Source organism: Bos javanicus, chromosome 20 (assembly GCF_032452875.1).
Source record: "Bos javanicus breed banteng chromosome 20, ARS-OSU_banteng_1.0, whole genome shotgun sequence".
Lineage (NCBI taxonomy): Eukaryota > Metazoa > Chordata > Mammalia > Artiodactyla > Bovidae > Bos > Bos javanicus.
Window position 1 is genome coordinate 61,399,069 of NC_083887.1, and position 26,710 is coordinate 61,425,778.

Below are 26,710 nucleotides of genomic sequence, written 5' to 3' on the forward strand. Positions count from 1 at the left end.
AACTCTGTTTTATGGAAATGATTCACCAGTTTATACTCTGACTCAAACCCACTTAGCCTCCAGACAGGAATGAGGAGGAGAAAGAGGATGTGGAGGAGAAGGTAGGGGGAAAAGGGGAGGCTGGAAACATGGACCATTCCCCCCTAGGATTTTACACAAAGAGTGAAGTGGACCCACAGAGAGCATGGGGGTTTTGAGGGGAGAATGGAATGCTCTGTTTGCATTCTCTGCAGTTACCTTATTCGCCTGTAAAAGTTGCAAATAGCAACCAAGAATTCACCTTCCAGAAAATGTTGATTATAAATGTCATGTTTCTGTTGCCGACTCATTCACATCCTTGGTGCTTTGATAATGATCTTTTAGGATGAGATAATAGAAAAGTCATTTAAATGGAAATACTGATGTGATATCATTCGGGCAGGTTTTTCTCTGTAAGTGATTTCCATGTTGTGCTATTCTCTGAATGGCCCCCACAAAATAGAATCCTGCAAAGTAGGTATAAGGAGAAATTATGTCGGTTTAGATTTCTTTCCACCTCCTGTTCATTAGAGCATTCTGATTTGTTCCATAATTGTCACAAGGTATAAACAAGGCATTGTGGAGGTAAAAGTGTGTTTAAGTCAGTTTCAGTTCAGTTCAGTTCAGTCACTCAGTCGTGTCCGACTCTTTGCGACCCCATGAACTGCAGCACGCCAGGCCTCCCTGTCCATCACCACCTCCTGGAGTTTACCCAAACTCATGTCCATAGAGTCTGTGATGCCATCCAACCATCTCATCCTCTGTTGTCCCCTTCTCCTCCTGCCCTCAATCTTTCCCAGCATCAGGGTCTTTTCAAATGAGTCAGCTCTTTGCATCAGGTGGCCAAAGTATTGGAGTTTCAGCTTTAGCATCAGTCCTTTCAATGAACACCCAGGACTGATCTCCTTTAGATTGGACTGGTTGGATCCTCCGTGCAGTCCAAGGGACCCTCAAGAGTCTTCTCCAACGCCACAGCTCAAAAGCATCAACTCTTCTGCGTTCAGCTTTCTTTATAAGTCAGTTTAAAGAAAGAAAAATAATCTCGAATCTAATTACAAAATACATTGAGATCTTTAATTCTCTCTGACTTGCCTAGAGTTTGGGTGAAAGTTTTTCATGTTTTCACCCTCAAATAACTGAAGCTGTCTTTGTGTGAGGTTAATAAACCTGTGGGGATCTGCTGCTTTTGAATGCAAACAATGTCATAAGGTACTTCCTTATGCCATTTGAATTTCTAACAAATATGCATTTATTGTTGCTTATTTTTGAAATCATGTTATCTCATGGTTGAGAGCTTATGAAATTCATCCAAAAGAAAAGCTGGAAAGCAAAATTTAATGATATGAAAACCTTAAAGAAGTTACCTGTGACATTTGGGAGTCACTTCGGCAATTGATGTTTCAAATGAAGGCAAATATTCCTAAATTGGGCTTCCCTAGTGGCTCACTGGTAAAGAAAATTCTTGTCATTGCAGGAGACGTGGGTTTGATCCCTGGGTCGGGTAAATAATCTGGAGAAGGAAATGGCAACCGACTAGTATTCTAGCCTGGGAAATCCCATGGACAAAGGGGACTGTTGGGCTACAGTCCATGGGGTTGTAAACAGTTGGACATGACTTAGCAACTAACGGACAACAACAGTATTACCAAATTAAACGGAATAGCCTAAAAGAGCTCATAGTGACAGGTTGTTTTGTCCCAGTAGTGTGTGCATAGAAATTAAGACTTGCAACTCTCACGATGCATGAAAACATACCCATACCTGTTCAGACATTTGATAGCTTGGGAATGATGGTAAGCTGAGTTTTCCCTTAGAACTCATGTCACACAGAGAGACATGACTGAGCAACTAACACTTATAGTATTAGTATATTTATATATACTGCTATATATAAAATAGATAACCAACAAGCACAGGAAACTATACTCAGTATCTTTCAATACCTATAAGGGGAAAGAATCTGAAAGAGAATATATATATATACATATATTTAAAACTGAATAATATATATATTAAAAGTGAATATATATGTTTGAATAAATTAAAAATGAATATATATATTTATTTAAAACTGAATCATTTTGCTGACACCTGAAACTAGCAACAATATTGCAAATCAACTGTAATTCAATTAAAAAAGTGAAAAGAAATCTAAAGTCTTGTATACACATATAAGTTTTTATATAGCCCACATTTTTTATTTATAAATAATCCCCAGTTTTGCTTGGTCTCCACCACTTCCTACAATAGCTAAGTATTATAACTAGCCTGCCACTGTGTAGATCACACAACCAGGACAGCTGACATCAAATTGCTTGACCAGTCTTTCATCTGTCAACTCAGGGCAACCTTCAGCTAGAGCTGGTTGTATAGTATGAATTGTGTTCAATTTGCTTCCGCCCACAAGATTCCTTGACTTCAGTCTCTTTGAAGAAAGGAATCAGTTTGTTCAGCATCACAGGTCCAGCACCAAAAAAGCTCGGTGCATTGTTGTTGCTCAGTCACTAAGTCATGTGCAACTCTTTATGACCCCATGGAGTGCAGCATGCCGGGCTTCCCTGTCCTTCACTATCTCCCAGAGTTTGCTCAAACTCATGTCCATTGAGTTGGTGATACCATCCAACCTCTGAGACTGGTGATACTAATCTCATCCTCTGTTGTCCCCTTCTCCTCCTGCCCTCAATCTTTCCCAGCATCAGGGTCTTTCCCAGTGACTCAGTTCTTTGCATCATGTGGCTAGGGTATTGGAGCTTCAGCTTCAGTATCAGTACTTTCAATGGATATTTAGGTTGACTTCCTTTAGGATTGACTGGTTTGATCTCCTTGCTGTGCAACAGTAGGTGCATAATAAGTAATTGTTGAAACTGTGAGTATAACATTTACTTCCAAATTGTGTTATAAGCCCATTTCAGTGTCTAGAAGCAGGGCTTCAGTGCTTTCTCTTTTTGGTGAGCTTGGATGATCCTTGGGCAGGTGAGAGGCCAGGAGTGGGAGCTCTTGCCAGGAGCATAGATTCTACATTGCCATTGCCCTGGAGCAGTAGGGGTCTTGTCTGTAAAGCGTCAGTCTTGGAGGCTTCTGCCTTCTTGGAGCACAGAAAGCTCTGGGGCTTCTTTTAGATTCCCAGGAATGGATGGGTTCAAGAGGGCTGCAAAGAAGTGAGTCTGTGTTACATTTTATGCTCTTCTGTTATGTTGGCTAAGCTTATAAGCACGGTATTTTAACAAGTTGTCTAACAAAAGATTAAATCATCAGATAATGAATGAGTGATCAGATAACCCAGCTCCTTCAGTGACTCCACTAGAGTCCTCTGTGCTTTTAAGGAGTTTCAAAATATGCTTGAGAAGCACAGAAATTTCAACAACAAGAAAGCTCAATGAAAGAGATATCCAAAGGCAGTTGTTGATTAATTTCACAATATGAGGTGCTGACAGCTGACATTGCTTATGTTCTGCCAGATGCTGACCTCACTTCAGGGTTCATTAGGTTTTGTCTATAGAAGTGATAATAATAATCTTTAGTTTCTCTAAGTTGCAGATTTGAAGTCTACCTGAGAGAGTTCAGAAAAAATCAGTTTCATTTTTGTTCTTCAGATAAGGTTATAATCAACCTTGAGATGCATTTAACATTGCATACGTCACAACCTGGTGTTCAATATCTATGTTAGACTATGTAGCTCTTAGAGGGGTAAGCTGGTTGATATATAGGATGACGGAGTCGTGATGAGTACATGAAGGATTCCTTTTTCCTGTGACTATACAGTATGAACTAACTAAGATATTTTTATTTTGCCCTTCTAAAGTGTATTGAGTGTTTACCCTTTTAACGGGGTTTTTTTGTTTGTTTGTTTGTTTGTTTTTAAACTGTTTGGTGTATTTATCAGTTTTCAGTATCAGATAAGCACACAGTTCTGGAGAAGTTGACATTGTACATGACCAAGAGTGGGAAGGGGTGGGTATCCTTATGCCATTGTCAGTGGAGAGACTATCTTGGTTTACATTGTGATGAGTTGTTTCCCTCAATCCGAAAACTGATTACTTAATAACTGGTATACACTTACTGGGAGTGATCAATGAGATTTCTTTAAGTTCAACTTCAGCCAATATGTAAGACCTGACCATTGGCTGGGGACAGCGCTCTGCACTTCCAAGCTTCTTGTCCCAGTAACACTTTCGCACAATGTGGAATGCATTTTCTTACAGCCCACCTGTTCTTCAAACAGATCTCGTGCAAGAAAATGTAAGTTGCTTTTTCAGGAAAGGCTTGTTCCTTAGAAGAGTAATGAATCAGTGAAATAGTGAAAACATGTACCTTATAAAAGAGAGGAAGAATGTTCAGATTGAAAGATAAAAATATGTCTTCCATTGATCCTACTCTCCAAGAGTGAAGAGATTCTCATAGACTCTTGCTCCCTTTGAGATTAAACAGAATAAAGCAAAAAATAAACATGTCTTGTCTCTAATTCTCAGATCTTAGGGCCTCATGGGATAGAGGAAGAAATTCAGTGAGAGTACAAAGAAATTATTGACCAAATCCAGAATGTGGGAGAGTCTTCAAGAAAAAAAATAATAAAGTGTTTTTAAAAAACCAATTCATAAAAAGAGAATTCAGGAAAAGAATATTATTAATGAATAGAAGAGACTTAACAAGTAAATTCAATATGCAAATTTTTGAATCCTGATTTGAACAAGCCAGCTGTTAAGAAAAATCTTCAAGATGAGAAAATTTAATATGAATTTGGAATTATATGACAGGAGGAGAGATTTCTATTAATTGGCCTGGAAATTTCTACTAATTGGGATAATGGTATGTGCTTATCATCCAGAAATGCACATTGCAGATTTCATGGATGAAAGAGTAGGATGTCATAGGTGTGTTTTAAAATACTTCAGCCAAAAAAGTGAAGGAGGGGGAATAGATGAAACAGAGTAGCCAGAGGTTGACAGTTATTGAAAGCTGAGTAAGAGATACACCCCAGCATAGTAAATTTCCCTCTAAATACTTTTGAATGTTTGAAATAAACCAGAAGCAAATTGACAAACAGTAATCCTGTAGTGGTCTGGCCTCTCTCCAGGCTTTTAACCGCCACTGAGCCTACAGAGCAATGGAGAATGAGGTGGACAGAACAGGAAAAATTATTCTCAGCTAGAATGTGGACAAGATCAGAGCTCTTATTCTGGAGACCATTAACTCATAAGGTGTCCATGGATGGGGGTTTTATTTATTTATTTTTTTTATAAATTAGAGGAACTTATAATCTCTTCAGTACTATAATACTTGTTTAAGATTTGTGCATTCTCTATATGTTTCATTGGATGGGGGTTTTAGAATGGTCTGAACTCCTGTAAGTATACACCAAATGTTGATTTGAATTTTTTTTTTTCTGGAGAGGCATCTAGGCTTCACTAGATCCTGAGAGGTATCATAACTCACAAAATTTGAGATACACTAGTTTGCAGCAGTTCCAAAGCCTGTTTCAACTCTAAAATTCTGTAAATGCATATACGAAGAGCAAGAAATTTAGCTGTCCTATTTTAAGAACTCTCTGCACAGTGTAACTGGCTCTTGATTTCAAAAACTCCGCATCTTAATGTATTTAAATTCTTAGGAGAGTAGAATGTTTAAGAGCCATCAGATACATTAAAAAAAAAAGTCACATCTAGATCTTAAGACTGGTTCAGCAAGTAATACAATGTCCAAGTATATCAATGTAATTTTTTTCTCTTTTAGGGCACCTTTCATTGTCATCCTGGAGTCTATGCAGTAAAATCTCATTTTTAAAAGATTTGCTTCAACAAAAACCCTTAAGAAGTGGGAAGCATTATAGCAACATAAAAATCCCCCAGTTATACACAAGGGAGCAATGCGATAGCTCTAAGTGCCAGCATCTTATTGGCTATAAAGACATGTGCTGGAAGAGATGGAGATTTCTCTAAACTGGCAACTGAGATTGTGTGTGTGCAGCTGCTCTAAACAGTTCTCTTTTGCCACTGAATTTTACTGATATCCTTCCCGTTGAGTACAATAATCTGACAGAAAATCTGAAATATTCTGTACAATGGGTTTACAATAAAGCCAGAGCAGTGCAGTCAGTGGTAGCAGCCCAGTTTAATTCAGTTACAAAGTCAGGGTCTAACTAGACATCATTTAGTGTTAGCCTCAAGGATAGTGCTTCACATGCTGTCTACGCCCCTAGATGTTATTTCTCTGTTGCTTCTTCTGTGGTCCAGAGTGGAGCAAATGAGTGTGTGTCTGTGTGCATGTGTATGTGTGTGTCTATGTGTGTTTGTAAGCACATCTGTGCTTGTGTGTTCACGGTGGGGGTGGATAATGAGGGCATTTTTCACATTAAAACTTTGTGTTAGCTATTGCTGCAACAAACCTGTGTCATGAACTCAGTAGATTATAATGCCAGGCATTATGTGCACATCACAGTTATGCACATCTCTTTTCTCAAGTTCTTGGCTGAGTGGCCTTATTCATGCAGTTCGCTGACTGTGTTTGCCTACTGGCTGCAGGCAGGCTCTGATCAGCTTGCTCTGTGGGCCTGGGATGAAGGGTTGTGTCCGGGCGGGTCACACACCCTCTGATCCTCACCTCCCCTCCTCTTTCATCAGGTCACCTGGGCAAGTTCCAAGTTAGTAGGGCATGGAAGTCTTCTCCACCTCAGTGGGATGGGAAGGAATTCCAATTTCCTGGAAGATAATTTAATATCATAAAAACATTTTCTTACGATATTACATAAGTATGTCATTAATTTTTCTTGCTCAATGTATGGATAGTTTCTGACATTAAAATACTGGGTTTTATGGGTGATTCACACATACAAACCAATATCTAAAATAAACAGCTCCCTGCTCTAGTAGGAGTCACCTATCTTTTATTTTCTAATATAGAATTCTTCCGTCCTTTGGAGACACTCCTTAATCTCACCCCTAAGTATGCAATTTTCACATACTTTTGCCTTGTCACTCCTCCCCCACTCTCTGCCTTCAGCAAGTCTTTCAGTTTTCCTAAATCGTGCCAAGCTCTTTTGTGCCTCAGGGCCTTTGCATACGCCATCCTCTCTTCTCTACCCATAATTCTTTGCCTCCTAGACATCTGCTTATCAGTCCTGTCTCAGCTTAAATGTCACTCCCAAAGTGGTCCTCAGTGACCACTGAATCTGATATCACCCTCCTTAAGCTTGGTGCGCCCTTTCTTCATGTCCCATCATAATTTCTATTTACATAGATTTTTCTGTGCTCTCACCTTTTGTGTTAGATGAAAAGTGTCATTGATGCAAAAGTGGCATCTTTTTTCTCCTTTCTTCAGAAGCACCTAGCCTGGTACTGAAAAAGATGGTATTCTAATGAATGAGCAAAAGCAATTTGAACCTGGAGGAGAAGGGATTTCCTCTTCACAAATGTGTTGACCTTAGTAAACTTGGTGACACATAGACAGACTAGCCCCAGCTTTCGTGGTTAGAGAAGCCTCCATCCGTCCCCAGTGACTTGATTCTTCTGTGCCCCTGATCACCTCCTTCTGTCCTTCCGTGCTCTGACTGTGTGTTGGGAGTAGTAAGGCAGTGGGTGCAAAGGTTTGGGCTCAAAGCTGGAGGTGGTCAGGCTCAGACATCCAGGGCAGGCTGCTCTCTTTCTTCCTTCCTGAGTGTGGAGCCCACCCCACTCTCAGCCACTGGCAAACTTATTAGAGCCCTTGTCACACTGCACTTTCTGCTCATCTAGTCCAAATAGTGTGCTTAGACACTGAGTCCAGTAATACTTGGATTTATGGCAACAGGTGTTTTGCCTATGAGTTTTATGGTAACCATTCTTACATTTAAGCCTTTAATCCATTTTGAATTTATTTTTGTATGTGGTGTTAGAAGGAGAAGGCAGTGGCACCCCACTCCAGTACTCTTGCCTGGAAAATCCCATGGATGGAGGAGCCTGGTAGGCTGCAGTCCATGGGGTCGCGAAGAGTCAGACACGACTGAGCGACTTCCCTTTTACTTTTCACTTTCATGCATTGGAGAAGGAAATGGAAACCCACTCCAGTGTTCTTGCCTGGAGAATCCCAGGGACGGGGGAGCCTGGTGGGCTGCCGTCTATGGGGTCGCACAGAGTCGGACACGACTGAAGCGACTTAGCAACAGTAGCAGCAGCAGTGGTGTTAGAGAATATTATAATTTCACTACTTTACATATAGTTGGTCAGTTTTCCCAGTACTATTTATTCAAGAGACTGTCAGTCTTAAAAAGAATGATACAAATGAACTTATTTAGAAAACAGAAATAGACTCACAGACATAGAAAACAAATGTATGGTTCCCAAAGGGGAAGGGATAGGGGAATTAGGAGTTTGAGATTAACAGATACACAGTACCATACATAAGGTAGATAAACAGCAAGGACCCACTATATGGCACAGAAAACTGTATCTTGTAAAAACCTTTCATTGAAAAGCATCTGAACAAGAATATACATACCTAACTGAATCACTTTGCGGTACACCTGAAACTAACACGTGTTGTAAATCAACTATAAGTCAATTGAAAGTTGTTTGATTTGAAAAAAGAAAGTAATACTAGGAATGGGACAGGGAACTAATGATCATGTATAACACTGTGAGAAAGTGAATTTGGAATTCTAACACCTGGCTAAGTAAAGGGCTTTTGGAATATGGTACTTAAACAAAGACTTCTCTCTGGACTGAGTTTCCTCTGCTTGCACTAATGGAGGCATCTGTGTCTCCCCAGATTATACAGACCTCTCCCCAGTTTATCATGGACATACATAGTGTTTCATCCAAGTACCTAATATCGGTGGTGGAGGACTTTGAAAACCCCGACTGCATTTTCTGATGGAATGCAAAATGCCAGCAGTTGGGTCCACTGCAACAAATCTATTTTATGCGTTTTGGGCTTAAAGAGCAGCTTTGATGGTATTAGCCCCATGGAGAAATCAGACAATAAAACACTTGTGACCTGAATCACTGCTGGGGTAAAAACCACATATACTCTCATTGTGACAGTTCTGACCGTGAACAGTTTGGAAACCAGGGTTGCGTGGTACCTGGCTGATAGAGAAATGAGACAGCTGAACCTGGCCTGACTGTTTGAAACCTACTCTTTCCTCCTGGTCCTGAGGTTAACACACAAGCTTTCTTGGTCCCCACTATTTTTCATGTCTCATAGCAACAACATCAGACAACTAAACCTCAAAAATTAGCCTTGGCAGAATAGTCATGGAGCTATTTTATCCAGGTAAGGAGAGACACACAAGGAGGCATTTGGGGATTATTTAATGTGAGGCTCTAAGTTTAGAATTATTGTGATGAAGGATGCTGAGTGAGTGAATTAATAAGGAAGGGCCATGAGGCAGGGTATAGGGTGAGGAGAGAAGAGAAATGGTAAGGAAGTTGTGGGAGATGATTCAAGGTGCCATTGGCTTCATGTTTTCTCTTGATGAGAATCATCTTTGAAGTCCTTGGGTTGAGGGGCCATGGAAGAGGTATGTGTGTGCGGCAAGAGGCAGAGGAGAAGCTGGGGATTGGGCTCCTTGTGTTTCTGCCCTTTTAATGCCCCTGGAAGGGAGGTTGGAATTAGAAATTGGGTGAGTTTCTGTTGCAAAAATCATTTAAGGGCTGAGCTTCATGACTTGGTCTGCAAGGGTTAGGAGAGGCAGCAGTAAGAACTCAGAGGTCCAGAAGCCAAGGATGGAATTCCTGCCGTGACTCCTGGAATATGCAGTGTCCAGTGAGGGCCTGGGATGTCCACCCACCACTTGGCAGTGAATGGGTCTGAAGCACTGTGTTGCAGACCTCAAGGGGGAATAATGGTCTCAGCCTAAATCTCAGCTGTACGCTGAAGGGCAGTTCAAGGGCAATGCTAATATTAAAAAAAAAGGGATTAAATCTCAATTTCCTTATGTCCTTTGGTATTACCCCATGGCTTACATGGTTGGACACTGTTCCATTAGGCTGCAGGTGCGTTTTGGAAACCCTGCGAGTCTTTGGCATGTGAAGTCATTGATTTGAATTAGATATTTTATTTTATTTTTTATTTTTTTTATTTTATTATTTATTTCTTTTTAGATAATTATTTTAAAGGAATCCAATAAATAGTGTGAATATCAGTAGTGCTACTGAATATTCCTTAAGATAACTAACTGTTCAGTTAAGTGAATGAATTGACATTTAGCACACTGTGATTATTATTTCAATTTATTAAAATATTTTGATAAATGAGTAAAACCTTTTGACTCAAAAAAGACTTCTGATTTCAAGTCATTAAGTGAAGTCATTAAAAAATCATGGAACCTATTCTTATTCTAATTATTGATTAGACTACAGTAGGTAAATTATTTCTTTAGAAGTATTAGTTGCTTCAACGTTTAAAGCAAATTAACTTCTTAGGAACAAAAGAAATTGTAAAGAACTCAGAGGAAAAAAGAAATGTGGCCCCTACTCTACTTAGACAGTGGGATTAGTAAAAGGATATTCACAAATATGAGAAATAATCTATGATGAAATGAGACTTGAAGTCTAAATGGAATGCTGAGTACAGAAAATGTATGTGATCTTTCCTAGTCTTTTGTTCAGTAGAAAAAAATTACTTTTTATTGCCCCAATTGGTATGATAAGCATAGTACTAATATGTCTGACCTCAATAAAACTCAGAACATTTCTCCATTTCTCGAACGGATCTTTTCTACTGCTGTATTAACATTTGGAAAAATTACTTCGTATCAATGAGTCTTTCTGAAACCTATCAACAAGAGTGAGAGCCATCTAAGTAAGAAATCCCAACATAACAAAATTGCTTATGATGCTGAAATATTCCGGCATTTCATTCCCTGCTTCTCCTGCCTTTGCAGGCTTTCAGGAGACAGTATATGCTTCGTGGGAGAGCAACCAAAAGGTGGCAGCATCTCTTTGAAAATTATTTCCATTTATTTCACAGCCATATTTCTTTTCAAAAGGCTACTCCCACAGAGTTGAGCCATGTTGTAATATGCATTATAGAGCAGAAAGCTCCCTTCCTTTGCAAATGAAATGAATACAGTGACAGTTGTTGATACAATGGAGTTTCAAAAAATATTTACTTCAAATGAAGACTTATCCTTGTTTTTAGCCAACTGATCCATCATGTCTGATGACATAGCAACAAACCCACATCTTCTTGAAGATCAGAAAATATTCGTGGAGTTACCTAACATTAACAATGACTATTAGTTATCAACTGGAAGATTGAGAATCTTGTCAGGATATTATGAAAACTAATATATTCCTAAAAACCACAAATTGATCATTGATTCCTGAAGGGTGGCCATTGAATAAACAATTCTTTAACTATTTTTCTTTAAGCACAAATCCTATCAGTATTTTTTATAAAAAGTTTTAAACCACTGTGATATTTGGCACTTGTTTAATGCTATGTATTTTAAAATTGATTTTAAGAAATAATTCATCCATCTGTAAATCTAAATGCTCAACCACAAATTTATCTAAAGATATATCCTAGGTTAATACTTATCAGATTGTTAACACTTTTTTTATAATGAAGACTTGTAGAGGATATTAGCAAAGCCAAATTCAGATTTTTTTCTTAAGATAGTAGTTGCTCTTTTGAAGTAAGGCAATATGGTAAACCTCATTGATTCAGATAAAGTCTGAAGATTAGTATTGTGTTAAATGAAATTTCATTACTGTTGAGTACTTGTAGTTAAACTAAAGTAAGCTAAGTAAGGCAACTGCTCATGTCAGGGTCTTAAATATATATACATATATGTGTATGTGTGTGTGTGTATATATATATGATATGCACACACATTTTAGATAGATAACAATGATTTCTAGACCATTAGATTGTCAGCTCCATTAAAGCAGTGATATTGTACTTTTCTGTATTTTGCACAGATGTGTAGAGCATGGAAATGCCATATTATATAAGATATCACAGTAAACATTAAAATCAATGTATCTTTTTAAGGAGTTAAATGATAAGAAAGTGACCTTAAAGATCAGAGATTTTCTGATATGTTTTAATCTTGAGTTTCTAGTGAAATCTTCCTCAGAAGCCCAGTCTGTAACTCAGCCCAGAGAGATGGACTTTCAAGTTGCTTGATGGCTGTGAACCCAAGGATCTCACGTCCTCCCTCTGTACCCCAGACACCCCAAGACTTGAGCCTCCAGACTCTGCAGACCTTGGGTTGAATGACTGATGTTGTCCAACACCTTAACCAAATCCCTTTGTCTTCCAAATGGCAAGCCAGGATTTAATCACCTAACAAGCAAGTGGTTCAAAACTATTGAGGTCTGTAACTCAAACCCAATCATTGTAAGAATAACTGTATAAATAAAAACCTATGTTTCTTTTTATATTACTGTAGTTTATATTGGTCTTTTTTTTTTTTTCATTAAAAAAAGCCAGCAGAAAACAGACAAACTCTAGATATAAATATAGATGTAGCTATATAGGGCTTCCCAGGTGGCTCCAGGGTGGTAAAGAACCCTCCTGCCAATGCAGGAAACATAAGAGATGCTGGTTAGATCCCTGGGTCAGGAAGATCCCTTGGAGGAGGGCATGGCAACCCACTCCAGTATTCTTGCCTGGAGAATCCTATGGATAGAAGAGCCTGATGGGCTACAGTCCGTAGGATCACAAAGACTTGGACACGACTGAAGTGACTTAGCATGCATGCACGCATAGCTATATAGACATAGATACAGGTATCAGAAAAGTCAATTCACAGAAAGCACATATATAGGCATACTATATAATATATATATATGGGCTTCCCTGGTAGCTCAGACAGTAAAGAATCTGCCTGCCAATTCAGGAGACCCCAGTTCAATCCCTGGGTTAGGAAGATCCCCTGGAGAAGGGAATGGCAACCCACTCCAGTATTCTTGCCTAGAGAATTGCAGGGACAGACTCACTCACATATGTATATACATTTTCTGATATTACACATACCTATAAATGTGTGAATAAAACTTGCCTGGCACTGAAACATCAAGAAATGAAGAATGGACAGCATTCTGTAGTGGAAAGAACACTAGTCTAGAATCTAGTTTGCCACATGGGGTCATACCAGACTCATCTTTAAACCTGTTCAAGCCTTGAAGAACTTTTCTCTTTTAAAAAGGAAAGTAAAAATACCTACTCAACTGCCCTGATTGTAGAGATCGCAAGTGTGTCTTGCTAATGTTGTAAAACGTTATGGATGTGTGCAAGAGAGATGTGTTGCGAGACTTGAGGTAGCTCTCCAAGTGCTATACCCAGCTTCCATTTCACACACGAAGATCCCCAACAGCTTATTTCAGGATTCCTCACATTGCAAAGGTTGTGATCATTTTTGACAGCTGTCCTTGTTCTTTTTGAAAATATTTTTGCTAAGCAAGCTCTCATGCATGAAATAGCAGTATTTTGGTGGCAGCAAAGTGTCTACAGAGAGCCAAATGTTCGATGGTAATTAGAAAGAATGCGTCACAAGTAGTTGCTGAGTTGCTAGCTTCTTTCCTAAATATGTTACTTAAAGCACTGACTGGATATCTGCTTGGCAATCAGACTTGTCACAGTAGCATCTTTGCATTTTGGCATCAGCAATGGCTTCGAGAGTTGTCCCTGCCGCCCCCATTCCTCACCCACACACACACAGGGAACCAGCGTGCTTGGAAAGAGGAGGGAATTAACAGGATGGGGGCTGGAGAGATCCTGCATCCTTCTAGAGCATCTAGTTGTAGAAGCGATGCCTGTTATTCTCAGCGGGATGTTTGACATTTCTTACTTCCTAGGATGCAGGAGAGGATTAAGATTGTGTACCCCAAAGCCAGACTGCCTGCATTGAAATCCCAGCTCTGCCTCTTCCTAGCTCTGGGGACCTGAAAAAAAAAGTTTTTAACTTCTCTATGCCTCATTTTGCTCCTGCGTATTTGGGAGATGGTATTAGTAACATTCTAATCTCCTAGAGTGATTAAAAAGATGATTGAGATAGCACATGGAAAGCCCTTATAATAATGCCTGGTACGCACTCCGTCAGAGTTGTTTAACTGTTTTCACTTAATATAATAAATGATCCAGCCCATTACACATTCCAAATCCTGTCATTAATGTGAAAGTAGAAGCTTCCCCAAGGGCCTGGACGTGGCTGGGCATCATTGGGGAAGCTGTGTATCGATATTATCAAGACAGGTGAATTCTAGGTGGATTATCATAATTGTGTAGGACCATGGAATTTAATGGCAACCCACTCCAGTATTCTTACCTGGAGAATCCCATGGACAGAGGAGCTTTGTGGGCTACAGTCCACGGGTCGCAAAGAGTTGGACACAACTGAGTGACTTCACTTTCATGGAACTTAAAAAGCTGCAGGCCTTCTAAAAATATACTCTACCTTTGCAAAAGTCTGGAAATTAATAGTCACATTCATTAATTTTACTTACTTTTTGATTTTTTAATAATGGCTGCAGTTTCTATCATCAGCAGTCTCTTATGTTTTTATTTTAATGTGTGTTCTTCTGAATATTTCCTTTCAAGGAGGGCGTTTGCTTGAAATTATTAATATTCAGGATTTCTGATTAACTTCTGATCATGCTTCCTGATATATTTATTAACATTGAATAATGTGAGGTTATAGATACATAAGGACTTCCCTGGTGGCTCAGATGGTAAAGCGTCTGCCTACAATGCAGGAGACCTGGGTTCGATCCCCGGGTCAGGAAGATCCTCTGGAGAAGGAAATGGCAACTCACTCCAGTACCCTTGTCCGGAAAATCCCATGGACGGAGGACTGTGGTAGACTGCAGTCCATGGGGTCGCAAAGAGTCGGACACGACTGAGCGGCTTTCACTTTCATAGATACATAAGCAATGAAAAATCAAAATTAAAACAGAGAGAGTGTGTCTGTGTCTGTGTGTGTGAGAGAGAGTCTGTGTCAATACACACATTTCTATTTTGTTTCTTAAAGCCAGCATTTGTTGTCAGGCACAAAAATTAGAATATATAATTTTAAATGAAAAGGCTTGAGATAGTTAAACAGTCCTCATTACATTTGTCTGACATTCTGTGGATCTTTTACATCCCTTGGTTGGTGCCTTGAGCCTGTTTTGTCCAAGTAAATGTGCAATAAATATGCATTGAATTTCAAGAGCTATGGGAAAAATGAAAGCTATGGAAATGAAATCTGTATTTTTAATGTTTATGTTTTATAAATAGAACATAAGGAGTAAAATGCCACACAGTCCTCAAAATATCTTATCATTTTTAATAGGTAAAGCATAATTGTGAACCATTTTTCCATTCTTTGACTTTTGATATCTGACTTCAAAAATGCGTGCATCATTATTTTTTTCATGTGGAAATTTTGAAAATCTCAGAGACTGGAGTTTTAAAGTATACTGTTGCAAGCTCTGGGTAGAAGAAAATCAACCGTTAACATAATGAATCTAGAGAATGAGATTCTTAGGTAGGGGTTTAGGTTCTGCTTTATTTGGAAGTTTGCACCACACCACCACCAGCATGAATTTGCATCAGGAATTTCAGTGTGGGGTGGGCTTGGTATGGGGCTGTTTAGGAAGCACTTTCTAGAATATGAATCTGAGCCATTATAGAGCAGGTGAGCCAGGATGGGTTGAAATAAACACAGCAAACCTAGAACGCAATTTGCAGAGATTGCCTTGTGTGCGTTGACTTAAGTTGTCATTTCACACACAGCTGTGCCTGCAGACAACAAAAATGCTTTCCCCACAACAAATCTAGTTAAAAAGAAAACCCTATAAATAAAACGAATAACAATTGACTGTGTGTTAGGGCACCTCGATGAGCAGGCATAGAGGATAAATTGATGCGACTTAAAAGTTGTATGGGCAGCTGTGTGCCAATCACTGCATTATTACTCACTGACGTTGTGCTTCTTTGCCTATTTGGTTACATTATCCAGAATGCAGCTCCCGACGCATTCTTTTTGCATTTTACTGGAAGGAAGTAAAACCGTGTGTTGAAAAGCTCCTCTATTCACATGTTTATTTCTATTCAGTGATTTTTGAGAGCACATTTATGGAATTGATAAAAGCAGAATGGGTTGACAGCATAAGAAATTCAAAAGGATTGCCTAATCCAGCCATATTTTTTTATAGCCTAGAGAGCTTATCTAGAAAAATGATGAAGTGTCTCTGGAGTTTAAAATGAAAGCATATACAGAGGACTTGAATAGACACTTCATCAGGAGGAATGGGGATCTAAGACAGCACTTGGGAAGAAGGTCACTATTATTAACCATTGCTGCTGCTGCTAAGTCACTTCAGTCGTGTCTGACTCTGTGCGACCCCATAGACGGCAGCCCACCAGGCGTCCCCGTCCCTGGGATTCTCTAGGCAAGAACACTGGAGTGGGTTGCCATTTCCTTCTCCAATGCATGAAAGTGGAAAGTGAAAGTGAAGTCGCTTAGTCGTGTCCGACTCTAGAGACCCCATGGACTGCAGCCTACCAGGCTCCTCCGTCCATGGGATTTTCTAGGCAAAAGTACTAGAGTGGGGTGCCATTGCCTTCTCCGATTATTAACCATTGGGAGGATGCAAATGGGAGTTATAATGAGATATCGTTGCACACTTATCAGAATGGATAAAATCTAATAACAAACAAACAAACAAACAAAAACCCAGCAATGCCAGGAACACAAGCAAACTGGAACTTTTACATGTTCCTGGAAGGAGTGCAAAATGCTATGGACTCTGAAAAACTCATGGTTTCTTTGTAAGGTTAAATATATGCTTGCCATACAACCAAGAATCAAACATCTGGGTATTTACCCTAGTGAGATGAAAACTCATGTTTATACCAAGAGTGTACATGAGTGTTCACGTGTGCTAAATTGCTTCAGTCATGTCTGACCCTTTGCAACCCCATGGACTGTAGCCCACCAGACTCCTCTGTCCGTGGGATTCTCCAGACAAGAATACTGGAGTGGGTTGCCAGGCCTCTTCCAGAGGATCTTCCCATATGATTTTTCATGTTAAATTTATTTGTAATAGTTGAAGCTAGAAACAATCCAAATCTCTAACAGCAGGTAAATACTGAAACTAAATATCGTACATCCATAGATGGAATACTATTCAGCAGTAAAAAAGAAAAGCAAATTATTATTTTTATTTTATTTTATTGAAGTACACTTGATTTACAATGTTGAATTAAATTCTGCTGTATAGCGAAGTGACTCAGTTATACGTATATCTATTCTTGTCCATTATGGTTTATCAGAAGATATTGAATATAGTTCCCTACGCTAGAAAGTAAGACCTCATTGTTCATCCATCCTATATATATATATATATATATATATATATATATATATATATATATTAGTTTGCACCTGATAATCCCAAACTTCCAGTGTTAACCTCCCACACCCACCCTCCTCTTGACAACCACAAATCTGTTCTCTATGTCTGTGAGTCTGTTTCTGTTACATAGGTATAAAAAAGAAGAAGTTATTGATACCAACAACAACTTCAAGAAATCCTAAGACATTTGCTAAGTAAGGAAAGTTTTGACATTCTCCAAAGACAAAGCCGTCAAGATGGAAAACAGATCAGTGACTTGATGGGGGATATAGGTGGGAGACTTACCAAAATTTTAATTTGATTTATTCTTCTGATAACTTCTCCTTTTTGTATCTTGCTTAAGAAAACTTTTCTCAACCCAAGATTATAAAATAAAATAATGGCCTCATATGTTTTCAGCAAATTTCATAGTTATTTGTTTTCATCTTTGAATTTTTTTTTTTTCAAATCTCAATCTAGCTGGGATGTATTTTTAATGTCATGAGACAGGGATCTATGTATTTTTTTCTAAAATGAGCGTATAACATTCCTAACACTTATTTACTAAATAATATTCACTAAACTCATATACTATCAGGTATTATGGACACTCAGTTTTATCCCTGTTAATATATTTGCTGTATCAACAATAGTAACAAGTTATTTTTTTATTGTCATTTTAAAATACATTTTAGTAACTGTTAAATCTTCTTTTTCAAAGCTGAGTTTGTTGATTTTCTGTAGATAGCATTTCATATGAATTTACTTTGATGTTTCACATAAAGAAAAGAAGCATATAGATTTAGGGGGATTGCATTAAAGACATATATATGTTCTGGTGAGAAGTGACATTTTAAAATATTATCTCTTTTCATCATCTGGAATATGATTGTTTCCAGTTTGCATGAAATGTTTTCATTCCTTTGAAAAACTTTTATGGTTTTATTTTTACATTTCTTTTACATTTTCTGTTAAAATGTATTTTAGGTATTTTATAATCTGGTGCTGTGATGAATTCCACCCCCACCCCCCAATATTTGTGTATATTACAGTGTGCTTTTGACAACATATAGAAAAGCTATTGAGTTTTTTATATACAACTTGTCATTAAGCTGATTTCTTCTTTGGAGAGATGATAATTAAAGATATTTTTAGGTTTTGTTTTTTTTTTTTTGACTCTTGTAGGTTTGTGATAAAATCAGGTATCGGTAGGGAAGGTTCTGTATTTTTCCTATTATACTTGTTTTGGAAGTGTTGGTAGGCCCTCCAGGACAGGGTTGGATATCCTGGTGAAGGTCAAAGAGTTCAACTATAGGAGCATTCCTCTAGTATACACTGTGCTTTTCGTTTAAATACTGCTCCATTTGGATTGCTGCTATTTCAACTAGAATCTTTGCTTTTCTTTTCATAAATAAGATAGTATTTATTTGCCTAATTTTTATGATTTCATACTTCCTCCATACAAATACATACATATACTCTGATTATCTGTGCTCTGAAATAGTTAAAATAACAGAATATAATATGTAAAATTTTCATGGAAAACTAAAGGGCCTGAAATATGGGATTTCCTCAGTAAACGCCAATGTAATGGTTAGGAGCCTGTAGTTTGGAGGTAGATCTGGGTTTCAATTTCAGGTCCATCACTGACTCCCAGCTTGGCTTGGTGCAGTTAACTGTTTGTCCGAGTGGCCGTTCCCTGTCTAAAGTGCAGATGGCATCAATATCTAGTTTCTGAACTACTCTCCTGTGTCTCTTTGGTAATAGCCTCCCCCATCACATAAAGAATCTGGCCTGCTATTCCATGTCCATCAGTTTTCATGTTCTAAGTTAGATTATAAGACTCTAGAGTACCCCGCATTTATATTGTGTCCCCTGGAACTCCTAACCTACAGAGGAGACATGCAATATATTGTCTGATTAATTGAATTTCAGAAATTTTTTTTCTCACTTCTTTTTCATGTTATGGCTCTTTTTTTAAAATTAATTAATTTATTTTTGATTGTGCTGAGTCTCCATTGCTGCATGGGCTTTTTTCTAGTTGCAGAGAGCTGGGGCTACTCTCTATTTGTGGTACACACGTTTCTCATTATGATGGCTTCTCTTATTCCAGAGCATGGACTCTAGGGTGCACAGACCTCAGGAGTTGTGGCACTTGGGCTCAGTGGTTGCAGCTTCCTGGCTCCATAGTTGTGACAAACAGACTTAGTCGCTCTGCTGCATGTGGGATGTTCCCAAATCAGGAATCAAACCTGTATCTCCTGCAATGGCAGGCAGATTCTTCATTTAACACTGAGCCACCAGGAAAGCCTCTGGTTATGATTCTTAATTTTGTTGTGGCAGCATATTTTATTTATTCGCCAAATATCAGTACTCTGGTGAACTCTGGGCTTCCCTCGTGGCTCAGTTGGTATAGAATTGGCCTGCAATGCAGGATACCCGTTTCAATTCCTGGGTCGGGAAGATCTGCTGGAGAAGGGATAGGCTACCGACTCCAGTATTCTTGGGCTTCCCTTGTGGCTCAGCTCATAAAGAATCTGCCTGCACTGTGGGAGACCTGGGTTCAAACCCTGGGTTGGGAAGATCCCCTGGAGAAGGGAAAAGCTACCCACTCCAGTATTCTGGCCTGGAGAATTCAGTCCATGGGGTCACAGAGTCAGACACGACTGAGTGACTTTTCACTTTTCTGGTGAACTCTACTATGCTAACCAAAACCAGGTAGCTCATTTTTAAACCGTAGCTGAAATGCCTTAAATGCCTTTTTAGAAGTGAAGAATATATTATTTATCCTCAATTAGAGGTAATTATTTTACAATGTTAGGTATGAAAAGTTAAGAATCAAAGGATTGCTTTTGTTATCAAATGATTGAATGAATCAGATCCCTCTGCTCGTCCCATAATTACAAAGTCAGTACTCACAGTTGTTGATAGGAAGGAAGGGTGCCTTTAATCAGAATGCTGGTACTCTGGGGAGATAGTGGACTCAACATTCCCCAGAAATAACCTCCAAAGATTCTGCTGAGCCATGAAAGCTTTTAAAGGGAAATAGAGTAGTAATCTCAGTTCATCGTTTCAATAGGGGGTCAGAGGTGTTTGCCCTCCCCTACCATGTGCAGGCTTGTTGTCTCCTGGTGTTCTTCCTCTAGACATTTTCTTGTTCACGCAGCTTGGTCACAAAGTTAGTTCAGGTATTTACTGAAGTGGAAGCTACAGAAAGGATCTTGTCATCTGTTAACTGCTTATTCTTCATTTCTACTTCTTTGATCTATGGAAAGACCCAACAAGTTATGCAAGTATTATGTGATTAAATGATTTGAAAGGTGTGCTTGGGCAGGAAATGAGTAGAGCAGGGGGGTGCCTGGTTTAAAAGTGAGTTACAATATAGCTTTGCTGAAATAACAATAAAAATGGCTTCCTGCTGAAGGTGGTTTCCTGCAGAGAGCTGCTTACAGATTCCCACTTGTCAGAACGCCATTCCATTTGTAGGGGATTAGAGATTGAAGGTCTGTCTTCTGTAACTTATTCATGCTGATATAGGGCACCATATTCTCAGAGTGAATCAACATGGGTCTGTAGCATCTCTTTGCTGACAGTTTTAGTTACCCTATATATGTATATGTGTATATATATATGTATATGTGTATTTCAGTGACGTGAAAGTCGCTCAGTCATGTCTGACTCTTGTGACCCCACGCACAGTGGAGCTGCCAGGTTCCTCTGTGAATGGGATTCTCCAGGCAAGAATACTGGAGGGGGTTGCCATTTCCTTCTCCAGGGGATCTTCCCAACCCAGGAATCGAACCCAGGTCTCCTGCATTGTAGGCAGATTCTTTACCAACTGAGCTAAGGAGAAAGCCCGTATGTGTATTATGTGTATATAATGTAATGTGTATATATATATATATATATGTGTGTGTGTGTGTGTGTGTGTGTGTGTGTGTGTGTGCAGAGCAAGCTACAATTATTTTGATGCCTCCAAAGATATTGGTTACTATGAGCAATAATGTTAGTCCCATTCTCTTGAGGCTAGTTCCTGGAGTTGTGCTGAGATAGACTTACTTCTGCTCAAGACATAGCAGCTTATGTCATGACTTCTGCCTGGTTGTTCTATAGTCAGCTTTTTTCCCATTGGTGCATCAGACACTGAGTCTGTGAGTCTATTGTCCTGATTATTAGCTACTTGATTTTATACTGGGCAAGGAGTTGGGGGAACCCTGCAGGGTTGTGGTAGGTTCCACTTTAGGAACATGAAATTAAAAACAAAACTGCATAAAACCTGGGGGTAAGGAAGAATTGGTCTTGGGTGACCCATGTCAGCATGTGTGGGCTCCATGGACCCCTCTTCATAGAATAAAGATGCTGCCTTCCTTAGTGAGTAGTTGGTTGAGTATGTTGGTTCCCTTTGGATATAGCGCCTTCCCATGAAAGACTGATTCTTCCTTAAATGTCATCTCTGTTTCTAGAGTTCGTGCTACATCAAATGCAATGCACGCTGACTGGCTCTTTCTAGGCTTTGCGGAACTGCCTGTGCAGTATACCATGTACACGTGGCACACGTGAGCCAGATGACTGAGTCAGCCTTGAAGTCGGCTCTGCACACCGCTGTGTGACAGATTCTAGAATTTATGTGAAGTAGTGAGGGGAGATGTTGGTGAGAGTTTTGCATATGGAGAGTCCACAGGTGGAACAGGAGAGGACGGGTCTGGAAAAGAGCCCAGTTGAGAAGGTGAGCACAGAGTTGGTATGTGTGTCAAATGTGGAGTGATCCTTAGTGTGGCTCCTTGATGGTTGAATGTGACAAAAACACAACAGAAAAGCAAGCTGCAGAGGCCAATTATGATGCCGACCAACTTCTGCCGCCATGTTGGCCCGGACTGATTCTCTAGTTCTAGGCCTGTTTTTAATGCATTTCTCAATTCCTCCCTCTTTCTTCACTTGTATCAATAATCCAGTTTTCCATCCCCTGGGTCTGCCTTCCGGTGAAAAGTCCACTCTAGGACATTTATTCCTTCTGAGTCTTTTCCCTGCCTCACCTTCTAATCTTCCCGTGTATTCCCAGGACTTGACCTTCTCTAAACTCTTTGAGCCCTTTCACTATTCTGTACCAGAAGTCATTTACTTGCTTGCTGGACGTTGACTGAGAATCACCTCTGTGCCAAGAACATGCATCGTTGAACCATAAACAGCATGATTCCTACTCATTCATGAGAAGCTTACAGGGACTCAGGCATCACGTTTGTGAAGTCAAACAGGTATAAAGCCAAACAGAGTGATGGGAACAGAGAAAATCAAGGGTTATATGCTCCATCTGATGGCCCAGAAATTCTCCTTTAACACAACCAGCTGAGCAATGAACCAAGCCTACCAGTTGGGTCCACTCCAGCTATAAATGCCATCTGTTCTCTGCCCTTGCCAAATATCTGTCTCCAGCTTAGAATTCTCTCTTGAGCTCCAAATTCCACGAACTCCAGAGCTTCCAGCTCTCATGGCCTCATGGTCTGCTGGGCACTTCCCACTCCCCATGGAGAAGTGAGCTTCCACTCTCACCCATCCCAAACTTTCCGCACCTGCTTCCCCAAGTCAGGAAGCAGCAATGCGATACTTCCAGCTGCTCAGATGCCAGAACTCAGGTGCTGTCGTTGACTCTGTCACCTTTTTCCACATCAGATATTCAATTCATTAGACCCATTGGTGCTAACTTCAAAAATTATCCAGAATTAAGACAGATTTTCTGCTTCTCTGCCACCAACATTGTCCCAGCCACCACTGTCCTCCACCTGTCTTCACCTTTGTCCCTAAGCAAACTAATTTCCATAACAACCAGAAAGCCTGTAAACAAAGGACAAACCATCTCACACCTTTGACTTATATCTCTCTAAGCTTTCCCATCGCAGAGAAAATTCCAAATCCTTACAGGGACCTAAAAGACCCCATTTGCCATCTTCTTTTTCCCTCTTCCTACTGTTCTCTCCCACCCAACCCCACTCCCTGGAACCACCCACTCCCCGATTTTTGTTCCAACACTTCAGTCTCCTTGCTGATAATGAGTCTTCCAGTCAAGCTCAGCATCAGGGACTTCACATTCAGCAGAAATTTCCCCCGGCCCCCTAGATCTTCATGCATGCCCTCACCTGATTCAAGTATTTTTCCAAATGTCACTTTTTCAATGGATTCTCAGTAGGACTTTTAAAAAATTTGTTATTTTTATTGAAGTATAGTTTATTTACAGTGTTTCAAGTATACAACAAAGTGATTCAGTTTATATATATATATATATATATATATTTCTTTTTCAGGTTCTTTTCAATTGAAGAGATATGAGATATGAGATATTGCATATAGCTTGCTGTGCTATACAGTAGGTCCTTGTTGTTTATCTGTTTTAAATACAGTCTGTATCTGTTAATCCCCAACTTCTAATTTATCCCTCCCCCTGCCATTTGTCTTCTGTATCTGTGAGTCTGTTTTGTATATATATATTTTTAGGTTCAGTGGGGCTTTCTTTGATTTTCTTTGATTTCTTTGATTCAAGATTGCCAGGAGAAATATCAATAACCTCAGATATGCAGATGATACCACCATTATGGCAGAAAGCGAAAGAACTAGAGAGCCTCTTGATGGAATTGAAAGAGGAGAGTGAAAAAGTTGGCTTAAAACTCAATATTCAGAAAACTAAGATCATGGCATCTGGTCCCATCACTTCATGGGAAATAGATGGGGAAACAGTGGAAACAAGGAGGCCTGGTGTGCTGCAGTCCATGGGGTCTCAAAGAGCCAGACACAACTGAGCAACTGAACTGAACTGAACTGATATTTTCTTTTATAGCCAACCTGCCTAAAATGGCATGCGCCCACTGTAGGAGGTCCCCACCCCATCCCCGCTTCACTTTTCTCTCCAGCACTACTGTCTCTTACTTACTATCTACTTTACTCACGTATCTGTTTATTGGCAGCCTTTCCCTACTGGAATCTTAGCGCCTTGAGGGCTGGCATTTTTGATCCTTTTATTCACTGCTTTACTCCCAGTATCTCAAAAGGAGTGAGACACATAAAAAGCACTCACTAATCCTTTGTTTAATGAATAAATAAATGAAAGCATTCAGGACAATTTCTATTCACCAAATCTTGAATATCGCTGGGGTCAGTGCTCATAATACTTCTCTGAACGGTGCGGGGGTTAGCATGGAGCATTTCACAAAGGGGCCTTGCTTTCCAAATTCTGATCCCTGAAAACACGATGTACTGTGGATACAAACCCCAAACAGAGGAGCTGCCAGAAAGATGCAAAGTACAGTAATATGCACAGGAAGGGCCCTGGGAAACCACCCAGCACGGATTCCTACAGTGTCGAATCTGTGCCAGAGAGGCTGGAGCAAAATCAAGTTCATGTGTGAAGCTGGGCTTCAGTGGTGGGAGAGAGTTACTCTTTTGAACTGGTACACAGACGTGTTCCTCAGACCCAAGGAAGCCATAGCTGGGTGTCAGGCATTCCCTTTAACCCCTAGGGCTGCATGTTGTTCGTTACCCCTTACAGATGGAAGGAATTCGGAAAGGAACAGCATGACTGAGCACTTTCCAAACAGTGAGGTTTGCACCAGCTGCTGGGGTCAGTGATTCCCAGGGGATTCTGGGAGAGTTTGGTCTCTGTCCGCCAGTGGCTTTCCAACCTGTTTGGCTGTGACTGCAGAAAGGAATGCATTGTACTGTCCAGCCCTGTCCTCCCAGATATGACTGTATGAAATAAAATACTCAAGCTTCCTATGGGTGAGACATGCAGATAATTCCTGTTTTGTTCCCTTTCATTTTATTATTACTGCTTTTTTAATGCAGGCTGATGGAGGAGGATTAGGCTAAGGAGGTAAGGGACTCCTGAAAGGCATGAACTTAACAGGGAACCAACAACCACAGTTAATAAAGACAAATGCTATTTTAAGGCAATATTTTTAAAAGGCCAGATTAAGACAAGCTGGAATCAAGATTGCTGGGAGAATATCAATAACCTCAAATATGCAGATGACGCCACCCTTATGGCAGAAAGTGAAGAGGAACTAAAGAGCCTCTTGATGAAGGTGAAAGAGGAGAGTGAAATATCTGGCTTAAAACTCAGCATTTAAAAATCTAAGACCATGACATCCAGTCCCATCACTTCATGGCAAATAGACGGGGAAACAATGGAAACAGTGACAGATTTTATTTTCTTGGGCTCCAAAATCACTGCAGATTGGAAGAAAAGCTATGACAAACCTAGACAGCATATTAAAAAGCAGAGACATTACTTTGCTGACAAAAGTCCATCTAGTCAAAGCTGTGGTTTTTCCAGTAGTCATGTATGGATGTGAGAGTTGGACTATAAGGAAAGCTGAGTGCCCAAGAATTGATGCTTTTGAACTGTGGTTGGAGAAGACTCTTGAGAGTCCCTTGGATGGCAAGGAGATTAAACCAGTCAATCCTAAAGGAAAATCAGTCCTGAATATTCATTGGAAGGACTGATGCTGAAACTGAAGATCCAATCCTTTGGCTACCTAATGTGAACAGCTGACTCATTGGAAAAGACCCTGATACTGGGAAAGATTGAAGGCAGAAAAAGAAGGAGATGACAGAGGAGAAGATGGTTGGATGGCATCACTGACTTGATGAACATGAGTTTGAGCAAGCTCCCAGAGATGGTGAAGGACCAGGAAGCCTGGCATGCTGCAGTCCATGGGGTCACAGAGAGTCAGACATGACTAAGCAACTGAAAAATAACAACAGCAAGGCAAAAAAATCCATCGGTATGGTGTGGGGATTTTAAATAAAGGCAGGGAGTTGTGTTTTATGCCCTGCGTTAGCAGCGCCCTCATGTTATTTTGTCCTTTACAATCAGCCACATGTCCCCTCCAAGTGGGTTTATGAGAGCTGACAATGGCCTGGAAAGACTGAGTAGCATGGGGGCTTTAAAATCATTCTTTTTAATTAAAAATTGTATTGGTATATAGTTGATTCACAGTGTTGTGTTAGTTTCTCATGTATACCAGTGATTTAGAGATGTGTACACATACATGTATACCTGTATGCATGCATACATACTACATGGCTTCAGTTGTGTCCGACTCTTTGCAGCCCTATGGACTGTAACCCTCCAGAGTCCATGGGACTCTTTAGGCAAGAAGACTGGAGTATGTTGCCATGCTCTCCTCCAGGGGATCATCCTGAGCCAGGGATTGAACCTGCATCTCCTAAGTCTCCTGCATTGACAGGTGAGTTCTTTACCACCTGGGAAGCCCATATATATGTATACATATAGCTAAATATATTTATATATATATATATCTAAATATATATGTATATATATTTTCTGTTTCACATTCTTTTCCATTATATTTTATTACAAGATACTGAATATATTTCCC

The 26,710-nt window shown here is 39.8% G+C and overlaps 1 protein-coding gene and 1 non-coding gene across 3 annotated transcripts in view; both read left to right on the top strand.

Annotated features, from left to right (window-relative positions):
• The window catches only part of CTNND2 (catenin delta 2), a 1,100,621-nt gene that overhangs the window by 485,716 nt on the left and 588,195 nt on the right, over nt 1-26,710 (top strand). The window lies entirely within an intron of this gene.
• On the top strand, nt 14,655-14,727 carry TRNAC-ACA (transfer RNA cysteine (anticodon ACA)). The gene has a single exon. It is a non-coding gene; the product is annotated as a tRNA-Cys (tRNA).